Raw genomic sequence first — 14385 nt, 5'->3', positions numbered from 1 at the left:
CAAAGAGTGCTCTTCTTTTTGGTACTAAGGTCTGGGACGCTTTTAGCTATTTTATTTCTCATTGAAATGCCTCTCCGGAAGGTTATAGTGGGTTTTTGAGGCAATTCTGGTGTCATCACTGCATCTGTCTGCACTATGGCCCAATTTTGATTAATTATTGAGCGAATTTGACGGTGCTGGTTATTGTAGGTTAATATCAGCCTGGGTGTCTTAGGAGTATCCTCATTTTCCTGCAAGGCATTTTCTTCTGTGTTTGATAATAATGATTCCCTAGATCTACTATTGGCTTTGTCCAAAGCTCTTTGTAGAATTTTTGCCGTGCAGCCTCTCCTACGGAATCTCTCCACAGCCTCTTGCATACATATAGTCTGTTGTTTCTCATCACTACATATGCGTTTTATTCTAAGAAGCTCACCGTATGGAATGCTGTCAATTAGATGTCTAGGGTGGGCACTAGAGGCATGTAACGTCGAGTTACCCGCTGTGGGTTTTCTATGTAATGTTGTTTGTAACTCACCATTTTTCACATATACCTTTGTGTCCAGAAATTCAACCTCAGTACAGCTCATGTTTGAAGTGAAATTCAGATTCATTTTGTTCACATTGATATCTTGTAAAAAAACATTTGCACTTTCATTGTCCCCTCTCCACAACACGAAGACATCGTCTATATAACGTAACCAAGTTATTATATTGTTACCGTATTTTGATGACAATTCTTTTCTCAGTATCTGCTCCTCCCACCAGCCAACCACTAAACAGGCATAACTGGGGGAGAAGCAAGACCCCATTGCTACGCCCCTGCATTGTCTGTATATTTTTTTAGAAAATGCAAAATAGTTGTTGTTTAGGCACCAGTCAATGCTTCTCATAATTACTTTGTTGTGGTCATAATATTCGATTGGTCTTGTGGACAGGAAATGTTTAATAGCATCTAGTCCCACTTGATGATCTATACAGGTGTAAAGGGATTCAATGTCTAATGTTAACATTCTCATGTTGCCTTCCCATTTGATGTTGCTGATTTTTGTTAGGAAGTCACCAGTATCCTTAACATATGAAGGCAAATCCCTGACCAAATCTTGTAAGAAGAAATCAATGTACTGTGATAGGTGCTCACTTGCACTTTCAATTGCCGATATTATTGGGCGTCCTGGGACTGGGGTTCTCTCCTTATGAGTTTTGGGTAGAAAATATATAGATGGCAAAACAGGTGAATCATTGTATAGAAAAGTATATTCCTCTTTAGAGATCATATTATCTCTCTTGCATTGGAGTAAATGTTTCCGCAAAGTTTCCAAAGCCCTTGTGTATTCTTTATTAGTTGTTTCCACATAACACAGGGTGTCTGACAGCTGTCGATTGGCTTCTCTTATATAGTCTTGCTTGGGCCACAGTACTATATTGCCGCCTTTGTCTGAAGCTTTTATGATGATCTATATTCAACAAATTGCCCTGTAGCATTCTGAGAGCACACAACAGCGTTTCTGCTCTCCAGCATATATTTTTCCATCTTGCCTTCATGCTCTGCATTTTATCAATGTGCCGACGCGTTTCAGGGCCACCTGGCCCCTTCTTCATGGGCTGCACAAACAACACTGGATGAGCACACTAATTAGTATATCCGGTTTATTAAATGCAAATCCCTCAGTGGGCGTTCCCTATTTACAAGCCTCCTGATGCTTCATGGGATTTGAAGTCCTTAGTGCGCTGAAAGTCATGTACTTTAAGTAAGTTCCAATGTTCGTTTGTAATTCATGCATGTCTTCAATTAAATACCTTAAGTAGGCTGCTTTCACAGTTCTGGCAGGATGATTAAAATGGAAACGCTGTGCCTCGAAGTTCCACAATAGTTGTGATCTTCAGCCTCTGCCTGCAGGAAGTTTTGTTCTGCCTCTCACAGGTGGTGGTGCCTCTCAGCACGGCCAGGCTGCCGTGTGGAAAAACAAATTCAACAAATTGCCCTGTAGCATTCTGAGAGCACACAACAGCGTTTCTGCTCTCCAGCATATATTTTTCCATCTTGCCTACATGCTCTGCATTTTATCAATGTGCCGACGCGTTTCAGGGCCACCTGGCCCCTTCTTCATGGGCTGCACAAACAACACTGGATGAGCACACTAATTAGTATATCCGGTTTATTAAATGCAAATCCCTCAGTGGGCGTTCCCTATTTACAAGTCTCCTGATGCTTCATGGGATTTGAAGTCCTTAGTGCGCTGAAAGTCATGTACTTTAAGTAAGTTCCAATGTTCGTTTGTAATTCATGCACGTCTTCAATTAAATACCTTAAGTAGGCTGCTTTCACAGTTCTGGCAGGATGATTAAAATGGAAACACTGTGCCTCGAAGTTCCACAATAGTTGTGATCTTCAGCCTCTGCCTGCAGGAAGTTTTGTTCTGCCTCTCACAGGTGGTGGTGCCTCTCAGCACGGCCAGGCTGCCGTGTGGAAAAACAAATTCAACAAATTGCCCTGTAGCATTCTGAGAGCACACAACAGCGTTTCTGCTCTCCAGCATATATTTTTCCATCTTGCCTTCATGCTCTGCATTTTATCAGTGTGCCGACGCGTTTCAGGGCCACCTGGCCCCTTCTTCATGCGCTGCACAAACAACACTGAATGAGCACACTAATTAGTATATCCGGTTTATTAAATGCAAATCCCTCAGTGGGCGTTCCCTATTTACAAGCCTCCTGATGCTTCATGGGATTTGAAGTCCTTAGTGCGCTGAAAGTCATGTACTTTAAGTAAGTTCCAATGTTCGTTTTTAATTCATGCATGTCTTCAATTAAATACCTTAAGTAGGCTGCTTTCACAGTTCTGGCAGGATGATTAAAATGGAAACGCTGTGCCTCGAAGTTCCACAATAGTTGTGATCTTCAGCCTCTGCCTGCAGGAAGTTTTGTTCTGCCTCTCACAGGTGGTGGTGCCTCTCAGCACGGCCAGGCTGCCGTGTGGAAAAACAAATTCAACAAATTGCCCTGTAGCATTCTGAGAGCACACAACAGCGTTTCTGCTCTCCAGCATATATTTTTCCATCTTGCCTTCATGCTCTGCATTTTATCAATGTGCCGACGCGTTTCAGGGCCACCTGGCCCCTTCTTCATGGGCTGCACAAACAACACTGAATGAGCACACTAATTAGTATATCCGGTTTATTAAATGCAAATCCCTCAGTGGGCGTTCCCTATTTACAAGCCTCCTGATGCTTCATGGGATTTGAAGTCCTTAGTGCGCTGAAAGTCATGTACTTTAAGTAAGTTCCAATGTTCGTTTGTAATTCATGCATGTCTTCAATTAAATACCTTAAGTAGGCTGCTTTCACAGTTCTGGTAGGATGATTAAAATGGAAACGCTGTGCCTCGAAGTTCCACAATAGTTGTGATCTTCAGCCTCTGCCTGCAGGAAGTTTTGTTCTGCCTCCCACAGGTTGTGGTGCCTCTCAGCACGGCCAGGCTGCCGTGTGGAAAAACAAATTCAACAAATTGCCCTGTAGCATTCTGAGAGCACACAACAGCGTTTCTGCTCTCCAGCATATATTTTTCCATCTTGCCTTCATGCTCTGCATTTTATCAATGTGCCGATGCGTTTCAGGGCCACCTGGCCCCTTCTTCATGGGCTGCACAAACAACACTGGATGAGCACACTAATTAGTATATCCGGTTTATTAAATGCAAATCCCTCAGTGGGCGTTCCCTTTTTACAAGCCTCCTGATGCTTCATGGGATTTGAAGTCCTTAGTGCGCTGAAAGTCATGTACTTTAAGTAAGTTCCAATGTTCGTTTGTAATTCATGCATGTCTTCAATTAAATACCTTAAGTAGGCTGCTTTCACAGTTCTGGTAGGATGATTAAAATGGAAACGCTGTGCCTCGAAGTTCCACAATAGTTGTGATCTTCAGCCTCTGCCTGCAGGAAGTTTTGTTCTGCCTCCCACAGGTTGTGGTGCCTCTCAGCACGGCCAGGCTGCCGTGTGGAAAAACAAATTCAACAAATTGCCCTGTAGCATTCTGAGAGCACACAACAGCGTTTCTGCTCTCCAGCATATATTTTTCCATCTTGCCTTCATGCTCTGCATTTTATCAATGTGCCGACGCGTTTCAGGGCCACCTGGCCCCTTCTTCATGGGCTGCACAAACAACACTGGATGAGCACACTAATTAGTATATCCGGTTTATTAAATGCAAATCCCTCAGTGGGCGTTCCCTATTTACAAGCCTCCTGATGCTTCATGGGATTTGAAGTCCTTAGTGCGCTGAAAGTCATGTACTGTAAGTAAGTTCCAATGTTCGTTTGTAATTCATACATGTCTTCAATTAAATACCTTAAGTAGGCTGCTTTCACAGTTCTGGCAGGATGATTAAAATGGAAACGCTGTGCCTCGAAGTTCCACAATAGTTGTGATCTTCAGCCTCTGCCTGCAGGAAGTTTTGTTCTGCCTCTCACAGGTTGTGGTGCCTCTCAGCACGGCCAGGCTGCTGTGTGGAAAAACAAATTCAACAAATTGCCCTGTAGCATTCTGAGAGCACACAACAGCGTTTCTGCTCTCCAGCATATATTTTTCCATCTTGCCTTCATGCTCTGCATTTTATCAATGTGCCGACGCGTTTCAGGGCCACCTGGCCCCTTCTTCATGGGCTGCACAAACAACACTGGATGAGCACACTAATTAGTATATCCGGTTTATTAAATTCAAATCCCTCAGTGGGCGTTCCCTATTTACAAGCCTCCTGATGCTTCATGGGATTTGAAGTCCTTAGTGCGCTGAAAGTCATGTACTTTAAGTAAGTTCCAATGTTCGTTTGTAATTCATGCATGTCTTCAATTAAATACCTTAAGTAGGCTGCTTTCACAGTTCTGGCAGGATGATTAAAATAGAAACGCTGTGCCTCGAAGTTCCACAATAGTTGTGATCTTCAGCCTCTGCCTGCAGGAAGTTTTGTTCTGCCTCTCACAGGTGGTGGTGCCTCTCAGCACGGCCAGGCTGCCGTGTGGAAAAACAAATTCAACAAATTGCCCTGTAGCATTCTGAGAGCACACAACAGCGTTTCTGCTCTCCAGCATATATTTTTCCATCTTGCCTTCATGCTCTGCATTTTATCAATGTGCCGACGCGTTTCAGGGCCACCTGGCCCCTTCTTCATGGGCTGCACAAACAACACTGGATGAGCACACTAATTAGTATATCCGGTTTATTAAATGCAAATCCCTCAGTGGGCGTTCCCTATTTACAAGCCTCCTGATGCTTCATGGGATTTGAAGTCCTTAGTGCGCTGAAAGTCATGTACTTTAAGTAAGTTCCAATGTTCGTTTGTAATTCATGCATGTCTTCAATTAAATACCTTAAGTAGGCTGCTTTCACAGTTCTGGTAGGATGATTAAAATGGAAACGCTGTGCCTCGAAGTTCCACAATAGTTGTGATCTTCAGCCTCTGCCTGCAGGAAGTTTTGTTCTGCCTCCCACAGGTTGTGGTGCCTCTCAGCACGGCCAGGCTGCCGTGTGGAAAAACAAATTCAACAAATTGCCCTGTAGCATTCTGAGAGCACACAACAGCGTTTCTGCTCTCCAGCATATATTTTTCCATCTTGCCTTCATGCTCTGCATTTTATCAATGTGCCGACGCGTTTCAGGGCCACCTGGCCCCTTCTTCATGGGCTGCACAAACAACACTGGATGAGCACACTAATTAGTATATCCGGTTTATTAAATGCAAATCCCTCAGTGGGCGTTCCCTATTTACAAGCCTCCTGATGCTTCATGGGATTTGAAGTCCTTAGTGCGCTGAAAGTCATGTACTGTAAGTAAGTTCCAATGTTCGTTTGTAATTCATGCATGTCTTCAATTAAATACCTTAAGTAGGCTGCTTTCACAGTTCTGGCAGGATGATTAAAATGGAAAAGCTGTGCCTCGAAGTTCCACAATAGTTGTGATCTTCAGCCTCTGCCTGCAGGAAGTTTTGTTCTGCCTCTCACAGGTTGTGGTGCCACTCAGCACGGCCAGGCTGCTGTGTGGAAAAACAAATTCAACAAATTGCCCTGTAGCATTCTGAGAGCACACAACAGCGTTTCTGCTCTCCAGCATATATTTTTCCATCTTGCCTTCATGCTCTGCATTTTATCAATGTGCCGACGCGTTTCACAGAGACAATGAATTTTTCGGCTCACCTTAGGGACTACGTGAACCAGCATGCTATTGTGCAACTCTTGTGTGTAACGCCCAAAGTGGGTGGTGTTCTCAATAAAGCAACCAAAGAGACAACACTGGTGAGTCATTCATTTCCCCTGTGTAGCAGCCCATGAAGAAGAGGCACTGGCCTCGAAACGCGTCGGGAACAGAAAAGGGAATCCTTAAGGGAACAGAAAAGGGAATCCTTAAAAGGAAATGGATGCAAAAAACTGCAAGCAGCCTCGCTTTTAGACCGGATGGTAGGAGCTGCATCGTGTGACCTCTGTAAAGCTCAGAGGATTTGAGAGGAAATGTTAACTACACGGCAGCCTTGGCCGTGGCAGAGGAGCACCATTTCCAACAATTGAAAGGGAAGGCTTGGAAAGGAACTTTTTCTCTCCGTGTAAGCATGCAGCCCCATGGCAAAACGAAGCCTGCAGTTTGGCAACCAAACCTACTCAAGGACTAAAACAAGCTTCAAATTATTTCACAGAGACAATGAATTTTTCGACTCACCTTAGAGACTACGTGAACCAGCATGCTATTGTGCAACTCTTGTGTGTAACGCCCAAAGTGGGTGGTGTTCTCAATAAAGCAACCAAAGAGACAACACTGGTGAGTCATTCATTTCCCCTGTGTAGCAGCCCATGAAGAAGAGGCGCTGGCCTCGAAACGCGTCGGGAACAGAAAAGGGAATCCTTAAGGGAACAGAAAAGGGAATCCTTAAGATGAAATGGATGCAAAAAACTGCAAGCAGCCTCGCTTTTAGACCGGATGGTAGGAGCTGCATCGTGTGACCTCTGTAAAGCTCAGGGCATTTGAGAGGAAATGTTAAATACACGGCAGCCTTGGCCGTGGCAGAGGAGCACCATTTCCAACAATTGAAAGGGAAGGCTTGGAAAGGAACTTTTTCTCTCCGTGTAAGCATACAGCCCCATGGCAAAACGAAGCCTGCAGTTTGGCAACCAAACCTACTCAAGGACTAAAACAAGCTTCAAATTATTTCACAGAGACAATGAATTTTTCGACTCACCTTAGAGACTACGTGAACCAGCATGCTATTGTGCAACTCTTGTGTGTAACGCCCAAAGTGGGTGGTGTTCTCAATAAAGCAACCAAAAAAACAACACTGGTGAGTCATTCATTTCCCCTGTGTAGCAGCCCATGAAGAAGAGGCGCTGGCCTCGAAACGCGTCGGGAACAGAAAAGGGAATCCTTAAGGGAACAGAAAAGGGAATCCTTAAAATGAAATGGATGCAAAAAACTGCAAGCAGCCTCGCTTTTAGACCGGATGGTAGGAGCTGCATCGTGTGACCTCTGTAAAGCGCAGGGCATTTGAGAGGAAATGTTAAATACACGGCAGCCTTGGCTGTGGCAGAGGAGCATCATTTCCAACAATTGAAAGGGAAGGCTTGGAAAGGAACTTTTTCTCTCCGTGTAAGCATGCAGCCCCATGGCAAAACGAAGCCTGCAGTTTGGCAACCAAACCTACTCAAGGACTAAAACAAGCTTCAAATTATTTCACAGAGACAATGAATTTTTCGACTCACCTTAGAGACTACGTGAACCAGCATGCTATTGTGCAACTCTTGTGTGTAACGCCCAAAGTGGGTGGTGTTCTCAATAAAGCAACCAAAGAGACAACACTGGTGAGTCATTCATTTTCCCTGTGTAGCAGCCCATGAAGAAGAGGCGCTGGCCTCGAAATGCGTCGGGAACAGAAAAGGGAACCCTTATGGGAACAGAAAAGGGAATCCTTAAAATGAAATGGATGCAAAAAACTGCAAGCAGCCTCGCTTTTAGACCGGATGGTAGGAGCTGCATCGTGTGACCTCTGTAAAGCTCAGGGCATTTGAGAGGAAATGTTAAATACACGGCAGCCTTGGCCGTGGCAGAGGAGCACCATTTCCAACAATTGAAAGGGAAGGCTTGGAAAGGAACTTTTTCTCTCCGTGTAAGCATGCAGCCCCATGGCAAAACGAAGCCTGCAGTTTGGCAACCAAACCTACTCAAGGACTAAAACAAGCTTCAAATTTTTCACAGAGACAATGAATTTTTCGACTCACCTTAGAGACTACGTGAACCAGCATGCTATTGTGCAACTCTTGTGTGTAACGCCCAAAGTGGGTGGTGTTCTCAATAAAGCAACCAAAGAGACAACACTGGTGAGTCATTCATTTCCCCTGTGTAGCAGCCCATGAAGAAGAGGCGCTGGCCTCGAAACGCGTCGGGAACAGAAAAGGGAACCCTTAAGGGAACAGAAAAGGGAATCTTTAAAATGAAATGGATGCAAAAAACTGCAAGCAGCCTCGCTTTTAGACCGGATGGTAGGAGCTGCATCGTGTGACCTCTGTAAAGCTCAGGGCATTTGAGAGGAAATGTTAAATACACGGCAGCCTTGGCCGTGGCAGAGGAGCACCATTTCCAACAATTGAAAGGGAAGGCTTGGAAAGGAAATTTTTCTGTCCGTGTAAGCATGCAGCCCCATGGCAAAACAAAGCCTGCAGTTTGGCAACCAAACCTACTCAAGGACTAAAACAAGCTTCAAATTATTTCACAGAGACAATGAATTTTTCGACTCACCTTAGAGACTACGTGAACCAGCATGCTATTGTGCAACTCTTGTGTGTAACGCCCAAAGTGGGTGGTGTTCTCAATAAAGCAACCAAAGAGACAACACTGGTGAGTCATTCATTTCCCCTGTGTAGCAGCCCATGAAGAAGAGGCGCTGGCCTCGAAACGCGTCGGGAACAGAAAAGGGAACCCTTAAGGGAACAGAAAAGGGAATCCTTAAAATGAAATGGATGCAAAAAACTGCAAGCAGCCTCGCTTTTAGACCGGATGGTAGGAGCTGCATCGTGTGACCTCTGTAAAGCTCAGGGCATTTGAGAGGAAATGTTAAATACACGGCAGCCTTGGCCGTGGCAGAGGAGCACCATTTCCAACAATTGAAAGGGAAGGCTTGGAAAGGAACTTTTCCTGTCCGTGTAAGCATGCAGCCCCATGGCAAAACAAAGCCTGCAGTTTGGCAACCAAACCTACTCAAGGACTGAAACAAGCTTCAAATTATTTCACAGAGACAATGAATTTTTCGACTCACCTTAGAGACTACGTGAACCAGCATGCTATTGTGCAACTCTTGTGTGTAACGCCCAAAGTGGGTGGTGTTCTCAATAAAGCAACCAAAAAAACAACACTGGTGAGTCATTCATTTCCCCTGTGTAGCAGCCCATGAAGAAGAGGCGCTGGCCTTGAAACGCGTCGGGAACAGAAAAGGGAATCCTTAAGGGAATAGAAAAGGGAATCCTTAAAATCAAATGGATGCAAAAAACTGCAAGCAGCCTCGCTTTTAGACCGGATGGTAGGAGCTGCATCGTGTGACCTCTGTAAAGCTCAGGGCATTTGAGAGGAAATGTTAAATAAACGGCTGCCTTGGCCGTGGCAGAGGAGCACCATTTCCAACAATTGAAAGGGAAGGCTTGGAAAGGAACTTTTTCTCTCCGTGTAAGCATGCAGCCCCATGGCAAAACGAAGCCTGCAGTTTGGCAACCAAATCTACTCAAGGACTAAAACAGGCTTCAAATTATTTCACAGAAACAATGAATTTTTCGACTCACCTTAGAGACTACGTGAACCAACATGCTATTGTGCAACTCTTGTGTGTAACGCCCAAAGTGGGTGGTGTTCTCAATAAAGCAACCAAAGAGACAACACTGGTGAGTCATTCATTTCCCCTGTGTAGCAGCCCATGAAGAAGAGGCGCTGGCCTCGAAACGCGTCGGGAACAGAAAAGGGAATCCTTAAGGGAACAGAAAAGGGAATCCTTAAAATGAAATGGATGCAAAAAACTGCAAGCAGCCTTGCTTTTAGACCGGATGGTAGGAGCTGCATCGTGTGACCTCTGTAAAGCTCAGGGCATTTGAGAGGAAATGTTAAATACACGGCAGCCTTGGCCGTGGCAGAGGAGCACCATTTCCAACAATTGAAAGGGAAGGCTTGGAAAGGAACTTTTTCTCTCCGTGTAAGCATGCAGCCCCATGGCAAAACGAAGCCTGCAGTTTGGCAACCAAACCTACTCAAGGACTAAAACAAGCTTCAAATTATTTCACAGAGACAATGAATTTTTCGACTCACCTTAGAGACTACGTGAACCAGCATGCTATTGTGCAACTCTTGTGTGTAACGCCCAAAGTGGGTGGTGTTCTCAATAAAGCAACCAAAGAGACAACACTGGTGAGTCATTCATTTCCCCTGTGTAGCAGCCCATGAAGAAGAGGCGCTGGCCTCGAAACGCGTCGGGAACAGAAAAGGGAACCCTTAAGGGAACAGAAAAGGGAATCCTTAAAATGAAATGGATGCAAAAAACTGCAAGCAGCCTCGCTTTTAGACCGGATGGTAGGAGCTGCATCGTGTGACCTCTGTAAAGCTCAGGGCATTTGAGAGGAAATGTTAAATACACGGCAGCCTTGGCCGTGGCAGAGGAGCACCATTTCCAACAATTGAAAGGGAAGGCTTGGAAAGGAAATTTTTCTCTCCGTGTAAGCATGCATCCCCATGGCAAAACGAAGCCTGCAGTTTGGCAACCAAACCTACTCAAGGACTAAAACAAGCTTCAAATTATTTCACAGAGACAATGAATTTTTCGACTCACCTTAGAGATTACGTGAACCAGCATGCTATTGTGCAACTCTTGTGTGTAACGCCCAAAGTGGGTGGTGTTCTCAATAAAGCAACCAAAGAGACAACACTGGTGAGTCATTCATTTCCCCTGTGTAGCAGCCCATGAAGAAGAGGCGCTGGCCTTGAAACGCGTCGGGAACAGAAAAGGGAATCCTTAAGGGAACAGAAAAGGGAATCCTTAAAATGAAATGGATGCAAAAAACTGCAAGCAGCCTCGCTTTTATACCGGATGGTAGGAGCTGCATCGTGTGACCTCTGTAAAGCTCAGGGCATTTGAGAGGAAATGTTAAATACACGGCAGCCTTGGTCGTGGCAGAGGAGCACCATTTCCAACAATTGAAAGGGAAGGCTTGGAAAGGAACTTTTTCTCTCCATGTAAGCATGCAGCCCCATGGCAAAAGGAAGCCTGCAGTTTGGCAACCAAATCTACTCAAGGACTAAAACAGGCTTCAAATTATTTCACAGAGACAATGAATTTTTCGACTCACCTTAGAGACTACGTGAACCAGCATGCTATTGTGCAACTCTTGTGTGTAACGCCCAAAGTGGGTGGTGTTCTCAATAAAGCAACCAAAAAAACAACACTGGTGAGTCATTCATTTCCCCTGTGTAGCAGCCCATGAAGAAGAGGCGCTGGCCTTGAAACGCGTCGGGAACAGAAAAGGGAATCCTTAAGGGAACAGAAAAGGGAATCCTTAAAATGAAATGGATGCAAAAAACTGCAAGCAGCCTCGCTTTTAGACCGGATGGTAGGAGCTGCATCGTGTGACCTCTGTAAAGCTCAGGGCATTTGAGAGGAAATGTTAAATACACGGCAGCCTTGGCCGTGGCAGAGGAGCACCATTTCCAACAATTGAAAGGGAAGGCTTGGAAAGGAACTTTTTCTCTCCGTGTAAGCATGCAGCCCCATGGCAAAAGGAAGCCTGCAGTTTGGCAACCAAATCTACTCAAGGACTAAAACAGGCTTCAAATTATTTCACAGAGACAATGAATTTTTCGACTCACCTTAGAGACTACGTGAACCAACATGCTATTGTGCAACTCTTGTGTGTAACGCCCAAAGTGGGTGGTGTTCTCAATAAAGCAACCAAAGAGACAACACTGGTGAGTCATTCATTTCCCCTGTGTAGCAGCCCATGAAAAAGAGGCGCTGGCCTCGAAACGCGTCGGGAACAGAAAAGGGAATCCTTAAGGGAACAGAAAAGGGAATCCTTAAAATGAAATGGATGCAAAAAACTGCAAGCAGCCTTGCTTTTAGACCGGATGGTAGGAGCTGCATCGTGTGACCTCTGTAAAGCTCAGGGCATTTGAGAGGAAATGTTAAATACACGGCAGCCTTGGCCGTGGCAGAGGAGCACCATTTCCAACAATTGAAAGGGAAGGCTTGGAAAGGAACTTTTTCTCTCCGTGTAAGCATGCAGCCCCATGGCAAAACGAAGCCTGCAGTTTGGCAACAAAATCTACTCAAGGACTAAAACAGGCTTCAAATTATTTCACAGAGACAATGAATTTTTCGACTCACCTTAGAGACTACGTGAACCAACATGCTATTGTGCAACTCTTGTGTGTAACGCCCAAAGTGGGTGGTGTTCTCAATAAAGCAACCAAAGAGACAACACTGGTGAGTCATTCATTTCCCCTGTGTAGCAGCCCATGAAGAAGAGGCGCTGGCCTTGAAACGCGTCGGGAACAGAAAAGGGAATCCTTAAGGGAACAGAAAAGGGAATCCTTAAAATGAAATGGATGCAAAAAACTGCAAGCAGCCTCGCTTTTAGACCGGATGGTAGGAGCTGCATCGTGTGACCTCTGTAAAGCTCAGGGCATTTGAGAGGAAATGTTAAATACACGGCAGCCTTGGCCGTGGCAGAGGAGCACCATTTCCAACAATTGAAAGGGAAGGCTTGGAAAGGAACTTTTTCTCTCCGTGTAAGCATGCAGCCCCATGGCAAAAGGAAGCCTGCAGTTTGGCAACCAAATCTACTCAAGGACTAAAACAGGCTTCAAATTATTTCACAGAGACAATTAATTTTTCGACTCACCTTAGAGACTACGTGAACCAACATGCTATTGTGCAACTCTTGTGTGTAACGCCCAAAGTGGGTGGTGTTCTCAATAAAGCAACCAAAGAGACAACACTGGTGAGTCATTCATTTCCCCTGTGTAGCAGCCCATGAAGAAGAGGCGCTGGCCTCGAAACGCGTCGGGAACAGAAAAGGGAATCCTTAAGGGAACAGAAAAGGGAATCCTTAAAATGAAATGGATGCAAAAAACTGCAAGCAGCCTTGCTTTTAGACCGGATGGTAGGAGCTGCATCGTGTGACCTCTGTAAAGCTCAGGGCATTTGAGAGGAAATGTTAAATACACGGCAGCCTTGGCCGTGGCAGAGGAGCACCATTTCCAACAATTGAAAGGGAAGGCTTGGAAAGGAACTTTTTCTCTCTGTGTAAGCATGCAGCCCCATGGCAAAACGAAGCCTGCAGTTTGGCAACCAAATCTACTCAAGGACTAAAACAGGCTTCAAATTATTTCACAGAGACAATGAATTTTTCGACTCACCTTAGAGACTACGTGAACCAACATGCTATTGTGCAACTCTTGTGTGTAACGCCCAAAGTGGGTGGTGTTCTCAATAAAGCAACCAAAGAGACAACACTGGTGAGTCATTCATTTCCCCTGTGTAGCAGCCCATGAAGAAGAGGCGCTGGCCTCGAAACGCGTCGGGAACAGAAAAGGGAATCCTTAAGGGAACAGAAAAGGGAATCCTTAAAATGAAATGGATGCAAAAAACTGCAAGCAGCCTTGCTTTTAGACCGGATGGTAGGAGCTGCATCGTGTGACCTCTGTAAAGCTCAGGGCATTTGAGAGGAAATGTTAAATACACGGCAGCCTTGGCCGTGGCAGAGGAGCACCATTTCCAACAATTGAAAGGGAAGGCTTGGAAAGGAACTTTTTCTCTCCGTGTAAGCATGCAGCCCCATGGCAAAACGAAGCCTGCAGTTTGGCAACCAAACCTACTCAAGGACTAAAACAAGCTTCAAATTATTTCACAGAGACAATGAATTTTTCGACTCACCTTAGAGACTACGTGAACCAGCATGCTATTGTGCAACTCTTGTGTGTAACGCCCAAAGTGGGTGGTGTTCTCAATAAAGCAACCAAAGAGACAACACTGGTGAGTCATTCATTTCCCCTGTGTAGCAGCCCATGAAGAAGAGGCGCTGGCCTCGAAACGCGTCGGGAACAGAAAAGGGAACCCTTAAGGGAACAGAAAAGGGAATCCTTAAAATGAAATGGATGCAAAAAACTGCAAGCAGCCTCGCTTTTAGACCGGATGGTAGGAGCTGCATCGTGTGACCTCTGTAAAGCTCAGGGCATTTGAGAGGAAATGTTAAATACACGGCAGCCTTGGCCGTGGCAGAGGAGCACCATTTCCAACAATTGAAAGGGAAGGCTTGGAAAGGAAATTTTTCTCTCCGTGTAAGCATGCAGCCCCATGGCAAAACGAAGCCTGCAGTTTGGCAACCAAACCTACTCAAGGA

At 45.2% G+C, this 14385-nt stretch overlaps 1 protein-coding gene across 8 annotated transcripts in view; it reads left to right on the top strand.

Moving 5' to 3' along the window:
* Window positions 1-14385, top strand: part of KANSL1L (KAT8 regulatory NSL complex subunit 1 like) — a 3925143-nt gene that overhangs the window by 2543278 nt on the left and 1367480 nt on the right. The gene's annotated exons all lie outside the window — the stretch shown is intronic.

Source organism: Lissotriton helveticus, chromosome 3_1 (assembly GCF_964261635.1).
Source record: "Lissotriton helveticus chromosome 3_1, aLisHel1.1, whole genome shotgun sequence".
In the NCBI taxonomy this organism is placed as follows: Eukaryota; Metazoa; Chordata; class Amphibia; order Caudata; family Salamandridae; genus Lissotriton; species Lissotriton helveticus.
The sequence above is the reverse complement of the archived record's forward strand: the minus strand, read 5'-3'. Positions and strand labels throughout refer to the sequence as shown.